Source organism: Hyaena hyaena, unplaced genomic scaffold (assembly GCF_003009895.1).
Source record: "Hyaena hyaena isolate Hyena2069 unplaced genomic scaffold, ASM300989v1 scaffold_131, whole genome shotgun sequence".
NCBI classification, from domain to species: Eukaryota; Metazoa; Chordata; class Mammalia; order Carnivora; family Hyaenidae; genus Hyaena; species Hyaena hyaena.
The window spans coordinates 3,071,519-3,092,148 of NW_024080761.1; the positions used below are offsets into that span (position 1 = coordinate 3,071,519).

Genomic DNA, 20,630 nt, shown 5'->3' on the forward strand with positions numbered 1-20,630 from the left:
AGGACCCTGGACCTGCGAGCGACCTCAGACTCCGCCTAAGACAGAACTCGCTCGTCCCCAAACAGCACAATTAGACCCCAACAGAGAAGACGGGTCAAGGGCAGATGTCCCCCCTCCCCAGATTCACAACCTCTGTTACAACGCATCAGCCTTCAGAAAAAGCTTGTGCTTTAGCAGGGACGAGGAGCTGTCCTCGTGGAATTCTGTGAGGAAATGGCCAAAAAACAAAACAAAAAAATACCAACAACGATCCCACCTCCTGGTCCCTCTAGCCGCATCTGAAAAAGAAGGACGATACCTACTGGCTTTACGCTACAACTCATTCACAGTAGAACCAGCAAAGAAGGAAAAAAAAACCAAGACAACCATCTCGATTGTTTGCAATTTTGAAACAGACTGCCTTTAACCCTCCAACTTTTTTTTCTCTAAAAGCCTTTTTCTTTCTTTTCACTGAAAGCTTTGCATTGTGAACAATCCGAGGTAAACAAGGCTCCCTCTACAGGTGTGAGTCGGAAGTACAACACAGGCTCGGAGCTCAGTATTCACCCCTTAGGAAAAGAAAGATGGCAACATATCAAATCAAAGGCAGACAGACTTCTCCCACACGTGCTAAAGATTTATTCTGTCAGGATAGAACCTACACTTTCTTTTTAAAAGGGGGTCTAATTATGTTATTCATTAGCGCCTTTTATTCCTGAAATCGGATGTGTTTTCAAACCAACGTACCCTTCCCAGTTTTCTCTAACAGATCTTCTTGCCCTCTGTGGTGGGGACAGCCTGGAGGCTGCATCACCTGAATGTCCACACACGTTGGTGCCCAATACTGATTTTTAGGATTTTAATTAGTGGCCTCTACTCTCCAATACATCCAGGGAAATGTGGGCGTTTCCGACATGGGAAATGCCTTTCCTCACTTTGAAAATGAGATAATTCAGGCCCGGATTTCCCATCTCTTTCCACCACATTTCTAGAGACCTTTGACTTCTCCTGGCCTGAGTCACTATTTCACAGTAGTGGTGGACATCTGGGCTTGAAATATAAAGCCAAATCCAACTGAAGTTCAAAGGTAGAATTGAACCCAGATAACCCACCTCTTTTCTGACTAATAAAAGAGAGCCAGTACCGCCCAGGAGAGCAGAGCAGTGATTTTCCCTAGGCATGAAATGTGAACTCATTTACCATCCCTGAGATAAAACAGCCTCAGCCCCACTCAACCCACAGAAAGCAGTTGGGAGCCCTAGAGAAACCTGGCTGTTTAGCAGCACTGAAAATTAGGTGAGTTTTCATGTGTGCTGAAGCCTGCAGAAATCTCCCGGGTCCTTATTCCTGCAGGAGCGGCCACTCCTTGAGTAACCTTGTGCCAGTTGCTTTCAGTGTCCTTTTGCCTTTGGACAACTCCCTCGATCCTTAAAGTGGCCACAGCACGGGTCCCAAAAAGGAATGGTATGACCCAGTTTCTTGACCACTCATTCTCCCAATAATGTGTCCCTCCCTCCCTCCTTTCGTTCCCAGTCTGGTGGGAGACTAGGGCAGAGAAGGATGCTCCCATCTGCTTATGAGGGCAATACTGCCTGCATGTCCCCTTCATGTCAGGCTTTGCAAGCAGGGGGTGCTTTTTTTTTTTTTTTTAATGTTTATTTATTTTGAGAGAGAGAAAGTGCAAGCGGAGGAAAGGCAGAGAGAGAGGGAGACAGAGAATCCCAAGCAGGCTCCATGCTGGGTTCGATCTCATGAACCGTGAGATCATGACCTGAACCAAAATCAAGAGTCGGATGCTCAGCCCACTGAGCCAGCCAGGCGCCCCCACAGTGGGGGGTTTTGTAAGTGGACAATTGGCAGGGCCTTTGCTCTAGGGGCTTCTTTTTTTAAAAATTTTTAAATATCTTTATTTTATTTTGAGAGACAGAGAGCAAGCAAGGGAGGGGCAGAGAGAGAGGGAGACACAGAATCTGAAGCAGGCTCCAGGCTCTGAGCTGTCAGCACACAGCCCGATGCGGGGCTCGAACCCACGGACTGTGAGATCATGACCTGAGCCGAAGTTGGACGCTTAACTGACTGAGTCACGCAGGCGCCCCTCTACAGGGCTTCTTAAGCGGTGAACTCCTGCAGACAGACTCCAGTATGAAATGAGCACACTCCACAAGTGGGGACCTGGCCAAGGGAATCAGGGGTTTGTTATTAGGAGGAAAATCAGGATCTTAGTCTGATCAGAAAGGATGCTGTTCAAGAATCTCAAAGCATTAAAAAACCCATTTGTCCCTATAAATTACTTACTTATGATGGAAGAGAACATGTACCTGCACAATGGAGAGACTGGCAGACACCCACTAACCATGTGATCAAATTCAGTACCCCCCAAAGTGGGGCCACCTGATGTGATGTGCTCACCTCCTAAAGAGATGCAATAATCACCCACGTTGTGTTCTCCTCCAAAATGCATAACCTGAATCTGATTATGGAGAGACAACCAGACAAGAAATCTAGAGAGACTCCCCACAACACAACTGTCCTGGACACTTCGGAAGACTCATTGTTATTAATTCGGCTGTTCTAAGTCCTGAGAGTAAAGAGAAATATAGCTAAATGCAAAGTTTACATCTTGGTAGGATCCTGGAAACAAGGAGTAGGATGCGGATGGGGTGAAGGAGAGGCACAGGACGAGGGGAGGTAAGGGAGGGAATGGAGATGGGTTGAGGGCGGAGACAAGGGTCCGGGCTGAGTGGTCAGGGAAGGGCCCTCTCAGGAGTAAGCCAACGTGTGCCCTGACCCCAGGGTGGCTGAAGTTGACAGCTGGGTGAAGACCTGGGGGCACAGTCTTCCAGGCAGAAGGAAGAGCTGGTGCCAAGGCCCTGAGGTAGGAAGGGACTTGGCATGTTTGAGGAACAGAAAGACGAGCAATGTGGCCAGAGCAAGACGGGCTGGGGTCAGGGGGATAAAGGTGACAGGGTGTTCAGGGCCAAGCATGCAGGGCTGTGTATACCACTGTAAAGCATGTCGATTTTATTCTAAGAGTGAGGAAATGGTGCAATGTGAATTATGTTTTTAGATCAGAGGAGATGAGATTATAAGGAAGCAAGAGTGGCGGCAGAGAGACCAGTGAGGAGGTCCAAATAAAGTCTAGCCAAATGGGACGGGTTCAGATTCTGGGTTTGACACTCAAGTGACCTTGGGCACCACACTTAAATCTCTTTAAGCCTCAGTTTCCTGATCTGCAAAGTGGATAATAAGATAGTGTGCTTAATGTAGTATTTGACACCAAATTTCCCCTTTGAAATTGGACACCGTGGTGGCCAGCCTCTGAGATGTCTCTGTGTGATCCTCAACTCCTGGTATCACAGCCTAGTGCCCTGTCACAATGAGTAGGGCCGCGCAAGCAATGAGATTTTGTGGAAAGGGGAGTGTCTGGCTTCTGAGGTTAGGTCATGAAATGCAGCTGGACCCAGGGCAGTACTTGGTAAATGGTAGCTTTTATCATCATCATCCGGATTCTGAATTTTCACAGTGATGACCACCCCCCTGCACCAATGCTGTGCCGGTTGACTCAGCCACCAGTGACGGGCGGCAATTGCCATCTCCTGGCAAGCTTGTCAGTGCTTAGTATTAGCAGTCTCTCCCATCTTTACCAATCTGAGGTGGAAAATAGTATCTCTTATTTTGGCAGTGTGAGTATATATTTATGTGTATCATGTATTTATCGGTGACTTGCATTTCTTAGAACCTGTTCATATTCTTTGCCCCTTCTCTGTTTGAGTTGCTGGTCTTTTTAAAAAATTTGTATTAAAAATTTTTAATGTTTATTTTTTGAGAGAGAGAGAGAGAGAAAGAGAGAATGTGAGTAGGGGAGGGGCAGAGAGAGATGGAGACAGAAAATCAGAAGCAGGCTCTAGGCTCTGAGATGTTAGCACAGAGCTCAATGGATGGCTTGAACTCATGAGCTGAGAGATCATGACCTGAGCTGAAGTTGGACGCTCAACTGACTGAGCCATCCAGATGCCTGGTGGTCTCTTTTCTAGGAAGAAAAATTTATCTTGTCATATATTTTGCAAATATGTTGTCCTTTTGTTATCTTTTTATTTTGTGATGAGATTATTTTGCCATATGGAAAATTTTCATTTTTCTATCCTCTCAATTTTTTTTTTTTTCCTGTTAGGGCTTAAGGGTATCAGGCCAAAACAAAGTTTTTTCCCATTCTGAGGTTATAGAAGTATTTCACCCATGTTTTCTTGTAGAGCTCTTATAGCTCCGTTATGGTTAAATCTCTCTCTCTCTCTCTCTTTTTTAAGTAAGCTCTATGCCCAATGTGGGACTTGAACTCAGGACCTTGCAATCAAGCATCACATGCTCTACTGACTGAGCCCACCAGGTGCCCCAAATCTTTATTCAATCTGTAATTCATCTCCATATAAGCAGTGCAGTGAGGATCTAGTTTGTGTTCTTTTTAAGTGGTTATCCAAGTTGTCCAATACCATCTTTGAAATAATTCTCTTTGTCCGTGGATTAGAAATGCCAGCGTTATAGTACACTACGCTAATTTCCCATTATTTTTAGAATTTTCTATTCTAGTTTACTGCTCTAGTCCTGTGCCAATATTATAGCTCTAGAATATATTTTAATACCTAGTAGGTCTAACATCCACCCCTGTCGTCAAGAACTGTCCAGTTAAACCCAGGCCATAACAGAGAGGTGCCCTAGGTGCAGACAATCATGGAGAAAGGAGGGGCTTGGGGTAGGGGGTTCTTGGAAGAGATGACATCGATCTAAACCAAAGAAGGCAGGAAGAATGTGACAGGCAGTGAGGAGGGAGGGCATCTCAGAGGGGCACAGAGGAAGCACCAAGGGCTTCACACATGTCTGAATTCAAGACGCTTGACCTGAGGATTGGCTGGTAGCCTGCCTTCTCCACTTATTATTGGCATTTGCCTATTTTCGCACAGCTGGCTGCGACCTCATAGTCAGTTGGACAACCTTGCTGAAACCTAGAAGAACTGTCCAATACTGTGTCCTCATTCCTTCTCCGTTTAGATTAATTTCCCATGTGAATAGAACTAAAGAGCCTGACTTGTGGAAATGTACTTTCCTAACAAGCAGGACAAAACGTAGAAAGGAGATTCACCAATCTCCTTTTCAGTCATGTGTTGCTTTAAAGTGTCGTCGGTTAACCTCTGCTCATGTTGCTCTCCTACTCCGAAACCTTCAATGGCTCCCAGTTGCTGGCAGAACCAAGTGGCAGCTCACTGGTCTGGTATTGGAGGCCTTCCACAGCCCTGCTGGCCTTATGTCCTTCTGTTCCAAGCTGCGAACTCTGCTTCAGACACACTCACTGTCTTCTGTTCCCCAATCACCATGTGTGACCCCCTCCATTCCTTTGATCATGCATGCTTTCAGGCACATGTTCTTTCCACAAATAGGTATAGACCCCCTACCACATGCCACGCACCATGGGAAGTATGGGAGACCCAACAATGAACAATACAGATATAAGTCTGTCTACTCAGAGCCTGCAGGCCAGCAGGAGGGAGAGAGAGGGAGGAAGAGGGAGGGAGGGAAGGAGAGAGAGAGAGATTAAATGAATGACCAAATGGTTTCTGGTCACAGGATGTACATTCAATTTGCACTTGACAGTTGTGGGGCCTGTTGGGAAGAAAGTCTCTAGCATGTAAGAAGGACCTACTGGATCCTGGAGAGCTCCCCTGAGGAGGTGACATTTTTAAAAAAAACTTTTTCAATGTTTATTTATTTTTGAGAGACAGACGGAGAGACAGAGCATGAGCAGGGACAGAGAGAGAGAGGGAGACACAGAATATGAAGCAGGCTCCAGGCTCCGAGCTGTCAGCACAGAGCCTGAGGTGGGGCTTGAACTCACAAACTGTGAGATCATGACCTGAGCAGAAGTCCAGCTCTTAACTGACTGAGCCACCCGGGCGCCCCGAGGAGGTGACATTTGAGCTGGGCAATGAAGGATGCATGCTAGAAAGGTGCTTTAGGCCATCAGCAAAGACACCCTCCACCCTCACCAAGTCTGGAACCACCTGACCCCAGAGCACCAATGTCGCAGACCCCCGGCTGGCTCTTGCGGCAGGTCTCCGTTACTCTCCTGTCACCTGATGTGCTTGTGGTACTTCCTGTTTCCTGCTTCATACCTCCTTTCCCCAACTGGACCATGAACTCTCAGGGCTAGGACAGGCTGTTAGGCAGCACAGTGTCCGGCAGCATCCCACACGCAGCACGAACTCCTCACTGCATCACTCAGGACCCCATTCCGCCCTCTGCCTGGTACAACTCTGAGCTCCGTGACACAGCTCTGAGTTAGGCACACCATCTGCAACGCTGGCCGCACTTGTAACTCCCACGGGGCACGCAACACCCACCCCCTTCCCGCGTCCCTAGCACCTTTGGAGAGACTCAGCTGAAAAGCCAAGGCCAGCTGCAACCCAGCACTTCCACTCCCAGGTACGCATACGACAAAACAAGTGGAGGTGGTCCCTACAGAACATTCTAGAACGGTCACAGAACACTATTCGCAGGAGCCCCGACCTGGAAGGCACCCAAGAGAATGCTGAGGGACACGGGCTTGCCGTGGCACACCCGTGCTGCCGAATACCACTCGACAACAGAAGGGAGCCAAGCTGGAGTGCGCACCGTAACACAGATAATGCTTACAAACTTAGGCTTGTGGGCGAAAACGCACATGCTGTAGGATTCTCTGGAAGGGGCAAAACCAATGTATGCTATTAGAGGCCAGGGTGGCGGTCACCCTTGGTGGGGGTGGTGACAGGGAGGGGGCACAGAGGAGTTTTGGGGTACTGACAATGTTCTGTTTCTCGATCTGAGAACTGGTCACAGGAGGTGGATTCGGTGTGGAAAAACTTACTGGGAGGCCCGCTTAACGATGTGTGCTCTTTTCTGTATGTGTGGCGTACTTTAATAAAAGTTTGAAGAAGGGAATAAAGCCGAAGCCAGTTGCCATGGTCGAGCAGCCTGGCGCTCGTTGTGATCAGCTACTGCGACCCACTCTGCCAGGCACTTACGCGGGGCCATAGTATATGCACCTTATCGAATCAGCCAAATAGCAAGGTTGATATTAATTGCTGTTTTGTAAGAAGGAGTAGGGGCTCTGGGAGGAAGATTAAATGACTCATCCAGTCACCCAGCAGTGAGGAAGCTGGCGTTCAGAGACCAGGAGACATGCCCGTAGTTACAGAGCTGGAAGCTAGTGGCTGTGCTGGGGCTTGAACCAGGGTGTGTGGGGCCCTAGTGTGTGAAGCGCCCTGCTAAGAAGGGACCGCTGGGCCGGGCCACCTGGTGTCATGCCTCACCGACCTCCAGCTCGGCAGAAAGACCAACCGCCAGCGCAAGTCTGGGCCCTCAGAGGTCTCCTTCGGGCTGAGCACTGACAAGGGGCTGGGGCTGCTCCCTCTGGCGGGACCCCCAAGGCTTCTCCGTGCCTTCTTCCCTGAGGGAAGCTGGGCCTGGGGCATCTTGCTAGCTCTTGGGCAGGTGACCGGAGGAGGGGCTAGGGCCCCTCTGCAAGACGCTGCAGCTACTGGCTGCTGCTCCAGGGAGGAGAGGCTTGCCTGTGGCGACAGGGTGCCAAGGGAAGGGCAGGCGGCACTTCCCCTTTTCGTCCTAAGCCCCTCCGTGACAGCGCCCGCGGCTGGGAAGTGTGTGGGTAACGGCCAAGGGTCCTGAAGGCAGAGCTACTGCACGGAGAACTTTCTGGCGGCTGGAGTCCTGTGCCCGGTGGGCAGCCCCGGGTGGGGGTAGAGCCGGGGAGCAGGTGACAGGTGTGTTCCATTTGCAGGCAGGCCCTTCCTCCACGTGCCCTCAGGCAGGCAACCTAACTCTCTAAGCCTTTGTTCTCTCATCTCTAAGATGGGGTGGGGGGGGGCAACAGGGGCTGCTCTGAAGGCTGCCCTGAGGCTTAAATGCAGTGATGCCTGCAGGAGGCTTGACTGGCGCCCAGCAGGCAGCTCGCCCAAGCCTCACAAGCCTCGGCTGGCTATCACAATGTCCACGGTAATGTGAAAAATAAGTAGCACGAGTCCCTGCTGTGTGCCAGGACCACGGATCAGGGCACCCAGGCCTGCCCCCGGGAAGCTGGTGGTGCTGGTGCCACTGGGGGCCTTGACCTGTCCCTATCTGTGCTCCCACTCACCTTCTTTTTCCTTTCTCTCCTCCTTCCTCTTCCCTTGGGAAGTAATGGCATGATGTTAGAGGGAACAGGGCTCTCTCACACTAGCTCTGTGACTTCAGACAAGTCACCTGAGCTCTCTGAGACTGGGCCTAGTTTCCCCATGACAGTAACCCCAGACGTGTGGGGCACCAGGCACACAGAAGGCCTTCGACAACCATTCCTTCTCTCTTCCTTCGTCTCCTCCCTGCTTCTCCTCTGTCCCCCCACCCCTCTCATTATTTCCTCCTGCCCAATCCTTTGGCATCTTAATAACCCAAGTGCATTATCAAGTTCGATTGACGGCGCCTAGGCCATGGGAGATACTGCAGACTAACTTATCTGATATGCAAACTCCACGTGTCTGCCTTCCTTTTCTCAACTAGAGAGGGTAGAAAAACAAAATTCTTTCTTTCAAAGCCTCCCTTGCAGCTAGAGGTAGCCACGTGACACTGGCCAATGCAATGTCAACAAAAGACTATTGGTAATTTTCTGGGAAGGCTTTTGCTTCACTGGCCTGAGCTTACAACACCCCTTCCCGTCTTCCTCTCACCTTGAATGTGGACAAGATGGCTGGAGCAACAGCAGCCATCTCACAAGCATGAGGAAGATGTCAACAACGTCAGAAGCATCAACGACATTGTAGACATTAACCTCAAAAATGGCTCCTCCACTCATCTTGTTTCAGCAGTAAAAAAACTTCATGTTTGGCTGTAGAGTCAGCTGACTTTTTGTTCTTGTAGTCAAAAGCATCCCTGAATGACTCATGGGATTCCTGTTTGTTGGATGGACTGGACAGCAAGGACCCCACTCTTATGTGGCTTTTTCTCTAGAACGTAGACTCCTTAGTCTACGAAGACCAAGGAAGGGGACTATGTCCGGTCACCTGCTGGGCACTGCTGGTGCCTGGGAGAAGACAAGCTCTTATTTCCCTCCCCTATGAACTCGGCAGGAGGGGAAGGTGCCAAGGCTCCGGCACAGTTGTGCCCGGGCACTTCCTGGGCCACAGCAGTGCACCAGTTAAAATGTATCTTCTGTTTCTGTGCTATTTTTTTTTCTTGAGGCACTTAGAGACATTCCGAAGATCCAAGGCTTAAAACAACCATGGGGCTAGCAAGGCATGGGCTCTGTTACTCATTTCTACCGAGGAGGAAACTACAGGAGAGGAGTGCTGGCCTGACGCCAGGCTGCTTGTGCTTATGCTGGGCAGAGCCCTTCTGCCTGTCTTTTAGCACCTCAGCCCAAAGATTTTCTGGCACTGTTACTGGGGTCCTAAGGAAGGGTGGAGGGGGTGCTGCCTGGGCATAAGAGGGGAAGGGGGTGGGGCTGTGGGCCCCTCTGCCAGCTTTGCCGGCAACATGCCTGCCTGCTGCTGTCCCTGGATATGCTGGACTTCCTCCCCAAAAGAATATCCTTGAAGAGAGGGAAAAGCAAACTCTGTCGAAAAGCAAACTTTGGAAACCACCAAAGCCTGGCCTAAACCTGCTGCTTCAGTGACAGGGAGGCTGCCACACAGAGAAGTGAGAGATAGCTGGCAGGGCCACACCTAGAACCAGAGTCGCTAGACACCCTCTTGGGTGCTCGTCTCTGCTCGCCACCACCCCCAGCTAGGCCGCACTCTCCTCTGGGAGCAAAATGCAGCCAGAGGTCCCCACTGTACACGACAAACTTCATACCCCGCTGGCGGGCCCAGAGGGGGCTGTCCTCTGCACACTGCACACACTTGCCCCAAGCCTGCCTCTGCCCCACCCCCTCTCTCCTAGTCCCCTTGCTGGTCCACCCCAAGGCCTCTGCACTTGCTGTCTGCTCCACCTGGCGAGCCTTCATTGCCCCAGGCCTGGCTACTGCATAGCAATCTGGGTACGGATCGCCACCTCTTCCAGAGGCCTTCTCACCCAGAGGTGTGGTCTATTAACTGTCCCTATTTTTTTTTAAAGTGCTCTTTAAAAAAATTTTTTTTAAATGTCTTTATTTTATTTTGAAAGATCAAGACAGAAAGTGAGCGGGGGAGGGGCAGAGAGAGAGGGAGACACAGAATCTGAAGCAGACTCCAGGCTCTGAGCTGTCAGCACACAGCCCAACGTGGGGCTCGAGGGGCTCGAACCCACGGACTATGAGATCATGATGTGAGCCGAAGTCGGACACTTAACGAACTGAGCCACCCAGGTAACCCCAACTATCCCTATTTTAATTCTCTGCCCCACACTTCTCACTTTTGTTTATTTTTTCTTATTGGTTTGTTACCCTCTCTATAGCCTGTGAGTCCCCCAACAAAAGGCTCCTTATCGTGCTCGCCTCGGCAGCACACATACTAAAATTGGAACGATACAGAGAAGATTAACATGGCCCCTGTGCAAGGATGACACGCAAATTCGTGAAGCGTTCCATATTTTTTTAAAAAAATCATAATAAATGCACAAGTTTCTTGTCAAGTGTTTGATGGAAATGGTGGGGTTATGCATCAAAAAAAATAAAATAAGATAAAAGAGATTATTTCAACCTGGAAAAAAAAAAGGCTCCTTATCTGTCTCACTGCTGTATCCTCCGTGCTCAGAACACAGTAGGACATAGCATCTAGGACATAGTAGGAGCTTCAGTGATTTTGGAAGGAAGGAAGGAAGAAAGAATTTTAAAACCGTACAAACACAGGGTCACTGGGAAGGGCAAGGGTCTGGTGGGCTGAGAGCAGAAGCCGTGGGCTTCTCTCTCTCCCATCTGAGTGGAGGTGGGGGAGCGATTGGCTGCCAGGGGTCTATGCCTGGGCACCCCAAGTGACACAAAGCAGCCAGGGCTAATTCACAGTGTACACTGTACCGTCCCACCCTCAAAAAAGAAAAAAAAATAGGCTGCTAATGAGGTAAACACAATCATAACCAGGAAAATCTTGGCCATGCCTCTCTGCGTTCACCCAAAGCCATTATCTCTAATTGATCTCCAGACATCAGCTGCCGAAGCGTCTGAACTCCTCCTGTGCCCCCCAGGTCTGGTTACAAAGCCCTGGCTCACCCACCGCCCGCCCACCCTGTGGGGGCAGCTCTCCTCCAGCAGCTGGCTGCTGGGGTGCCGGGCCCCGTCTGCACCCCACGTGAGAAGGAGTGATCAGGGCGCTAAGAGTCAGGGCTGGTCAAGAATCTATGGAAAAGCCACAACCCACAGATGCTCAGCTGCCAGGGGCCCAGAGACCCATATTTCAGGGCCTTCAGTGGAAGGCTAGACAAAGCCACCAGGGGCTTGCCCCCCAGAACATGACAGAACACAGGGAGGGCTGGGGAAAGCACCCTGCCCCCAGTATCCCACTTGCTCTAGATGGAAGACACACCCTGAACCCTGGGGTTGGGAGTTTAGTTGTGATAAACAGCAACAACAGCCACCTAACAAGACTTAGTCACAAGACAGGGCCCCTAGGGCTGGGCTTCAGTGAGGCTGGGCCCAGAGCAGGGGGGGTCACAAGGTCAGCTGTCGGTTCAGTGACCATCTGGATGTTTTGAGTTGCTCCTTCCTGGCCCAGCCCAGGAGAGACACCTCCTTTCCTGCTGGGTCTCTCTTGTCCTTAAAGACAGAGCAGGAGTCAGCTCCCCAGCGTCCCTCCCAGGGGAGGTTTGCAGTCGGAGCTCTGAGAAGACAGAGCTGCCTCCCATTTATGAGGCCCAGGTAGCGCCTCCTGACCTTGCTCCCAGCTTTTCCCTTGACACAGACAAAGCATTGCCGGACTGGCCTGGCACGCAGGACTCTGCTCGTGGTATCAGGCGGCTCTCCTGCCTGCACCAGTAAATTATGGGCACTGTGTACTTTTTTCCCTGGATAATGAAGTTGAAAGGCCAGGTCGGCATCTTCACAGGTCAGGGGGTGGATGCCAGCAGGCTGGAAGGAGACTGCGCCTTTAAAAGCTGATGGGGACGTGGGGCGCCTGAGTGGCTCAGTCAGCCAAGCATCTGACTCTTGGCTTCAGCGCAGGTCATGATCTCGTGGTTTGTGGGTTCAGGCCCCGTGTCGGGTTGCCACGCTGAGATTCTCTCTCTCACCCTCTCTCTCTGCACCTCCCCCTACTCACTCTCTCTCTCTGAAAAAAAAAAAAAAAAAAAACCACAGAAAACAAAAAACACACCAAAAAACAAAAAAAAAAAAAACCACAACAAAAAAAACTGATGAGGACAATGAGCTGTTTAGGTTCTGGGTATCTACTGACTCCATCAGGCAACTGGCTTTTGAGACAGGATGTTGGTCGTTTTCTGCTTTTTTCCCCACACAGCTTCAAGGAGGCAGGAAGACAGAAGAGACACAGCTCTCCCTGAACCCCAGGCTCAGCCTTGCAAAATAGCCACAATACTCATTTTCTTTGAGTATCTGGAGGCGGCAGCAAGTTTCTAGAAAGTACCTGGGGATTCTCAATAGTACGTGTTGATTTCTAAAATAATGCCCTATAACAAAGATGTCGAGGGGCACCTGACTGGCTCAGTCAGTAGTGTGTGCAACTCCTGATCTGGGGACAAGTTCACATCAGGCATAGAGCCTACTAAAAAAATAAAATAATAAAATAAAATAAAATAAAATAAAATAAAATAAAATAAAATAAAATAAAATAAAATAAAAGTTTGGCAATGGGCTCTTCACTTCCTATTTGTCCTCTCGAAGAGAGGTTTCCAAGAAAACTGTCTCTCTCAAATTTAGAAATGCCCTATTTCACTTGACATTGTCCTTAGGAGGATGGGAATGCTGGGTTGTCCTTGTTTATAGCCCCCAGATTCTAACACTGGGATCATGATGCTCCTGACTCATAGTCCAACCTTGGTTTTTGGTGAACAAAAAGGCCTGAAGTAAAAGCGTCATGACTTAATATTTACATGGTTAGATGAATACTGCCTCAGGCACCTGGGTGGCTCCATTGGTTAAGTGTCTTACTTTGTCTCAGGTCATGATCTCATGGCTCCTGAGTTCAAGCCCCATGTCGGGCTTTGTGCTGACAGCTCAGAGCCTGGGGCCTGGGGCCTGCTTCTGATTCTGTGTCTCCCTCTCTCTCTGTCCCTCCCTTGCTTGCGCTCTGTCTCTCTCTGTCTCTCAAAAATGAATAAATGTTAAAAATAAAATTAAAAAAAAAACAAACAGTACTTCTATGTTATCTTTCCCCCACCAAGAATGGGATACAAAAATTTTTAGGCATTAAAAATTTTTTTCCCAAATAAACTTTCTTTTCAAGCCAGAATAACTTGGAAAAGACGGACAGCAAGGAAGGCAACCATTCCTACCAGATATTAAGACATATTAGTGTTAATGCTTACAACAGTTTGAAGCTGGTACATGAATAGACAAAGAGTCCAATGGGCTGAATAGAAGTAGATTCTGTTTCAGATGGGAATTTAGTGAATTATAAAGGTGGCATCTCAAATCAATGGGGAGAAAATAGATTCTTTAATAAATGATGCCTCCACAGAAGGGTAAAGCAGGGTTTGTGTCTCAGAATACACCCGCATAAGCTCCAAATGGAGCTTGAATAAAAACGTGCTTATTTTTTGCTCTTTCTGCTTAGATGGGTCTAAAAGGAAGGATACTCCAGTAGCAATAAGCATGCCTAGCACCCAGATTGTGGGTTTTTAATATGATTCTTTGATAAAAGGTATCAGGGCTCCTTTGAGATATGGCTGACTCTAGGATTGGGGCAGGAAATACACAGGATGAGCCTGGAGCACCTCATAGTGCCAGGTTATAAAGAAACACTAAAGCAGGACAGAACAAAATCCTACAGAACCGCCCCCCCACCCCCAAGCTCCTCCATCAGGGTATGTCAGAAGAGCACAGGAACCAACTGAAAGAGCTCCCAGTGGCTAAAGTTGGAATAGTTTCATCATCAAAATAAAGTAGTACTGGATTATAACTCTAAGTATAAAATAAATAGCCATATAAATAAATCATTGAATGATTAAATAAATTTATAAATGAGGAAGGAGAGACAAATCTCCCATGCCAAAGAACTCCAAATAATATACGTAGATACCTCGCCCTCAAGTAGGGAAATTATAACCCCCACTCCTGAGGTGTGGGCTATATGTGTGAATTCCTGCTAAGGTGTAGAGTATGTAGATGGCGGGGGGTGGGGGGAGTGTAGCTCTACAGTTTTGAAAGCTGACAAACATCTCAGCCAGGTGTGACCAAGGCCAACAGCAATGGTCATGAATCATGCTGACAGTATGCACCCCTGCTATAATGTGGTAAAGATGGCACTCTACGTCTGTGGTCTTCCTCTTAATAACCCATAGCCCCAGCTTTTTATTGACGAAAATATCAGACAAATTCCAGAATTCTACAAAATACCTAACCAGTAGGCTTTAAAACTGTCAAGGTCATCAAAAACAAGTAAAAGCCGAGGAACTGTCATAGCCAAGAGGAGCTCAGGAACCATGACAACTAAATGTAATGTGGTATACCCAATAGGATTATGGAACCGAAAAAAGGAAATTATGTAAAAACTAAGGAAATCTAATTAAACTATGGACTTTAGTTAACAATAATGTGTCAGTGTTGGCTCACTAATTGTAGCAAATGTATTGTAACCATGTAAGGTGATAATAGTATGGGAAACTGGAGGAGGGCTAATGTGGGAATTCAATACCATCTTCTCAGTTTTTCTGTAAACCTACAACTTTTCTAAAAAGCAGTCTATTAAAACAACGAAGACATGAAAGTACTAAAGGAGAACGTGGAAGTGGAGTGGAGTTACTTAGCTTTTTAAAGACTCAAATGCAGGGGCGCCTGGGTGGCTCAGTCGGTTGAATGTCGGACTTTGGCTCAGGTCATGATCTTGTGGTTGGTGGGTTTGAGGCCCGCATCGGGCTCTGTGCTGACAGCTCAGAGCCTGGAGCCTGTTTCAGATTCTGTGTCTCCCTCTCCCTCTGACCCTCCCATGCTCATGCTGTCTCTCTCTCTCAAAAATAAAACATTAAAGGGGAGCCTGGGTGGCTTAGTCGGTTAAGCGTCCAACTTTCACTTAGGTCATGATCTCGCGGTTCGTGGGTTCGAGCCCCGCGTCGGGCCCTCTGCTGACTGCCAGCTCAGAGCCTGGAGCCTGTTTCAGTCTGTGACTCCCTCTCTCTCTGGCCCTCCCCTGCTCACGCTGTCTCTCTCTCTCTCCTAGAAATAAATAAAACATTAAAAAAAATTAAAAAATAAAATAAAATAAAATAAAACATTAAAAAAAAAGACTCAAATGCAGAGGCCATTTAAGAGAAGAAGATAAATATGAGCACACAAAGATAAAAATAAAAATGACAAAACACACACATCCTAAGGAAAATCAAAAGATAGAGGGTGAAGTTTGGAAAACAGAGGCAATGGCTAACTCTAGGGAATCAAAAGAAAGAAAATGTAATCACAGTATGCTAATAGGTTTAGCTATGAATAATCTATGCATAGGCATAATAATATAATGGATAGATAATGATAGATATAGATAATGAAGATATAGATAATGAATATTATCCAAATAGAGAGGCATGGAGAATATTTTTTTTAAAAATATTTTTATTTATTTCTAGGAGAGAGAGAGAGAGACAGCGTGGACAGGGGAGGGCCAGAGAGAGAGGGAGACACAGACTCTGAAATAGGCTCCAGTCTCTGAGCTGGCAGTCAGCACAGAGCCCGACGCGGGGCTCGAACCCACGAACCACGAGATCATGACCTAAGCGAAAGTCGGACGCTCAACCGACTAAGCCACCTAGGCGCCCCAAGAGAGGCATGGAGAATATTGAGGGATGGAGGAAGGGGAAATAATATATGTATTTATTAAAGGGTAATAATAGTATAAATATCTATCAAATTCAGCAAGAAATTAAACATCAACCCAAACAGCCCAAATTAAAAAACTAACAGCATGAGCATATGTTATTTAGAAATAAAAGGTAAAACCAGAAGAGAGAGCTAAAAGATAAGATAAGATAAGAAAAAGAGGCTGTCTCTGAAAAAAAGAAATTCAAGTGGGAAGGCCAGGGCAGGGTCTGCTCTTTTTCTATTTGATTTTTAAAACATATATTCTATTGATAATAATACAAATGAATACAAATAAACAAAAAAAGATAAAGGGCCACCTGAGACGCTATTTCTGAAACTGAACCACCCTGGAGTTATGGGGGAGGGTCTGAGGGGCACAGGGCAGAATCTGAGGGCAACTACCCCACCTGCACATCGGCTCACAGCAGAAATGCTCCAAGGATCATTCTTTGCCTGGAAAAATCCAAACAGCAGCCTTGGTCAAGGTCAATATTTCAGTTGCGTTTTGTTTTTCTTGCCGCAGCACAAACCTTCCACGGTGCCAGGGATTTACTGAGACAGGAAATGTTTTGGGCTATAGTTCCTCAGATCTTGAAAATGGAGCCAGGGCCATTTCAGATCCTTTTTGGACTCTCGTGGAGGCAAGCTGCACTCCTTCAGTTCAACTACATAACAAGTAACAGGTGGGCTGATCCCAGAGGCCTGTGAAGGGTGTGTGAGAGGCGGGAGGCAGGAGATGGAGAGAGAGGAGGAGGCCAGGAAGGCCAGCAGCTGGGAGAGAAGGTGGAGGCTGGGAGCTGAGACAGGGGTCCCAGTATGCCTTGGTGGATGAGCCCAGGGGAGAGAGGAGAAGAAGGACTAAAATCCAGGTAGCCAGGGAGCAGATCTACATTCTCACAAGTTCTTCAGGGTCCATGCCACATGCTGCTCCATGCACATTTCCAGAGAGCAAACAGAGATACTCAAAGTTTGAAGATACTTGTCCGGAGAAGTGGCTACAGCAAGACAGCACCACAAATGACAAAAGGGGAAGAGACTGATGATGGGGACACGGAAGAAGGATGCTGCCTCTCATGGTGAAGCCTAAAGGTGCTACTTATGTTCCATAGGGCCAACCACCTCCTCAATCTCCCCCAAGGTCAGACTTCCAAGGTCATGAGGCTCTGAAATCTTAGTGGGAAACTGCTTTTGATCAACATCAAATATCTCACTTTGCCCTAATGTTGTTGTTTTTTTTTTTTTTTGCCTTGAACATTTGTTTGTTTGACAGGAGCAGCACTGCCTTCTCTTTCCCTTGTTTTCATCTGTGTGTTCTGTCATTAAAAAAATATCTTTTATAAATACCAAATGGACTTTGCCATTTAAAAAATTTTTTCATCTGAGTTTTTTTTTTTTTTTTACTCTTTGCAGTAGAATTTAACCCATTTACATTTACTGTGATTTACTGGCATTTGGTTTTGTTCCTATTAGCTTATTTATGTTTTCTACTTATAATATCTCCTTTTAGTTGTTTCTTCTATTATTCCCTCATTTAGTTACTCTTGCTGCATTGGTCATATTTTCTTTGTTTCTTTTATTTTCTCTAGGGATAGAAAAGTTCTAAATTCTAGTTCTATTCCAGAAAGATTAATGTTTAATTTTAAAGAAATACATCAGAACCTCTGCTTCCTTAAGAGACCACCAAAGGTTACATACACAGAGCCACAGGGGCACGGAAATTATTCCTTTCTGTTATTTCTCACCTGAGCTCACATCTTGCCTGGGCTGCAGGACAGCCTGAGGAAGGGGAAGGAAGAGATTATTAGATCATTATTCTTCTTTTTTAAACATTTTATTTTTTAAAGTAATCTCTACACCCAATGTGGGGCTTGAACTCATGACTGCAAGATCAAGAGATGCATCCTCTTGGGACGGAGCCAGCCAGGTGCCCCGGAGACCGTGATTGTTTCCAAGCTCTTAAATCTGGATCAGAGTCAGTGCTCATGGGTTCTCCACAGGTAAGAGCCCTGTGAGTCAGGCACTGTTTCAGTTAAGCAACAGGCTCTCCCTTCTTCTTTGGGCCTGCCCATTTCTTGGGGTCCTTCTGAGGTTGAGAGTGTTCATGAGAAAAGACAGCCACAAAGAGGGTTAAGGACTCAGGGAGAGAAGGAACAGAGCCCTGCTTTAATTCTTCCCTGCCCTACAACCTGGTCTAATAGATGAAAAAGTGAATGTGGTTAGCCAAAGAGTGGGCACAATCCAAATGTTCATCAGTGAAGGGATATATAAAATATGGTATAGTAAGTAATGGAATATTAGTCAGCCATAAAAAGGAATGGAGTTCTGACACATGTAACAATATGAGTGGACCTTGGACACACATGACACTAAGTGAAGTCAGCCAGATACAGAAGGACAAATATTAATTATGTGATTCCTCTTATATGAGGTCCCTAGGTAGTCACATTTATAGAGATAGAAAGTAAAACAGTGGTTACCAGGGGCTGGAGGAGGGGAGAATGGGAGTTACTGCTTACTGGCTACAGACCTTCTGTTCAGGCTGATGAAAAACTTTTGGAGATCATGGTGCTGGTTGCATAACATTGTGAATGCACTTAATGCTGCTGAATTGTGCATTTAGAAATGGTTAAAGTGGGGGCACCTGGGTGGTTCAGTTGGTTAAGCATCTGATTCTTGATATTGGCTCAGCTAATGATCTCATGGTTCCCGAGTTCAGGCCTCTCATCGGGCTCTGTGCTGGCAGTGCGGAGCCTGCTTGGGATTCTCTCTCTCCTCTCTCACTGCCCCTATCCACCCCTCCCTCTTTCTCTTTCTCGCTCTCAAAATAAATAAATAAATAAACTTAAGAAAATGATCAGGGACGCCTGGGTGGCTCAGTAGTTTGAGCATCTGATTCTTGATTTCAGCCCAAGTCATGATTTCGCGGTTTGTGGGTTCAAACCCCGCATCGGGCTCTGTGCTGACCGTGCAGAGCCTGCTTGGGATTCTCTCTCTGCCCTCTCTCTGTCTCTGCCCCACTCAGACACACACACACTCTCTCTCTCTCTCAAAATAAATAAATGTTTAAAAATTTAAAAGCAATGGTTAAAATGGCAGGGTGCCTGGCTGACTTAGTCCAAAGAGCATGCAACTCTTAATCTTGGCCAAGGTTGTGAGTTCGAGCCCCACACTGGGTGTAGTAATTAATAAATGCATAAATAAACTTTAAAAAAGTGGTTAAAATGGCCATTTTTACATTACAAATATTTTATCACCAATAAAAAAAGTGAATGTGGAGAGCATTTTGGAGTGGGCTTGCTTTCTCCTGCACTAAGGGAGGTTGGGAGCTGAGAAAGTTCCACACTTGGATTGTGCTCATTTCCTGCCCCCGTTCATGCCTTGCTCCCCAGCGCTGGCTGAAGAAAGGGCTCTCCTGTGGCCTCACTGCCACGAAAGACCCATGCTCTGAGCCTCCTCTTCCTCGTCTTTCTTCCTCTTCCTTTCCCCAAACTGGCTCTGGCCTTCACCAGCTCAGGGACTTCTAGAGGGGTTGCCTCTCAGCTTCCCTCACCTGGGCCTGCCTTGCCCAGGTCGGTTACAATGAGCTCCCCATCGGTTGCAGTGAGAGTCCCGAATCTCATTTTAAAATAAGCGAATGTCCCCTGAACCACCTGGCAGATTCCTGGCCTCTTGCTTGTTTCTGTCTGGGTCACAGTCCCATGGCTGCTGTCCCATCTATTAAGGAGAGTTCCTTGAGAACAATTATACCCTCATTCAACTTTATGGCCCTGGTCTCTTGCACAAGGTCATTCACTGTGTCTGTGAAACACAAGGTGCATTGGCAGCAGGAGAGGTCACAGAGATGTCTTCTGTACTTCTAATGTGCCAGGCGCTGTGCTAAACACTGAGCTTGCCTTGCATCATTACCTCCTGGGATACCTCTCTGAGTTAGATGTATTATGATTACTATTGAGTAAGAAGGCACAGGGAGTGAAGGAATTTGCCCCAAGTCACGTGGCTGGGGGGTGGTGGAATTGGTACCGTCAGGCTGCCTCTAGGTCTCTGCATAGGCCCTACATGTCTGCTGGGGCCTTCAAGGTCCTCCCGCACTCTCTAGGACCCAAGGAAAGCTCTAGGTCAGAAGAGAAGCAGTAGAGAAGGGGGGCAGAGGTTAATGGAGAAAGTACGAGCTTCCATCACTGGGGCTTAAACAATGGAGCAGCACCACTTCATGGGCTGCTGGGGGAACGATTAAAACCATTAGGAGGGTATTAACACAGCTCCAGGAGCTGGAGGAGGGGAGGTCTAAGAGGGTGCTGACAGAGAAAGAACAGACCCCCCCCCAAAAAAAAGAAAGATCAGGGGTTTTAGCCTCCACATCTACAAAATGGAAGTATGTGGCAGAGGAAGGAATACAATCTGTCTCCTTCTGGATCTGGATACGATTTCTACTATAGGGTAGAAATACTGGTTCAATATTGGTTCACATACTGGGATCTAAGGAAAGATCAGGATAACATCACCCATAATGTGCATATCAAATTATTCACGTACCCCCACAGATAACTGAGCACACACAAGGTAGGGGGGACCTTCTTCCCAACCCCAGACCCCTGCCGAATTCCTCTTGAGGTTTTTTCCTTAAGCTTCATGTATTCAAAGCAGATCCCAGTCCCCAGGCCAAACAAAAGACCCTTGCTGTGCTCTGCTGGCATCTCTGCCA

The 20,630-nt window shown here is 47.5% G+C and overlaps 1 protein-coding gene and 1 non-coding gene across 5 annotated transcripts in view; one reads left to right on the plus strand and one right to left on the minus strand.

Annotated features, from left to right (window-relative positions):
- Window positions 1–20,630, minus strand: part of NOL4L (nucleolar protein 4 like) — a 127,929-nt gene that overhangs the window by 36,476 nt on the left and 70,823 nt on the right. The gene's annotated exons all lie outside the window — the stretch shown is intronic.
- LOC120235473 lies at window positions 10,458–10,564 on the plus strand. Its single transcript, XR_005529423.1, has one exon. It is a non-coding gene; the product is annotated as a U6 spliceosomal RNA (small nuclear RNA).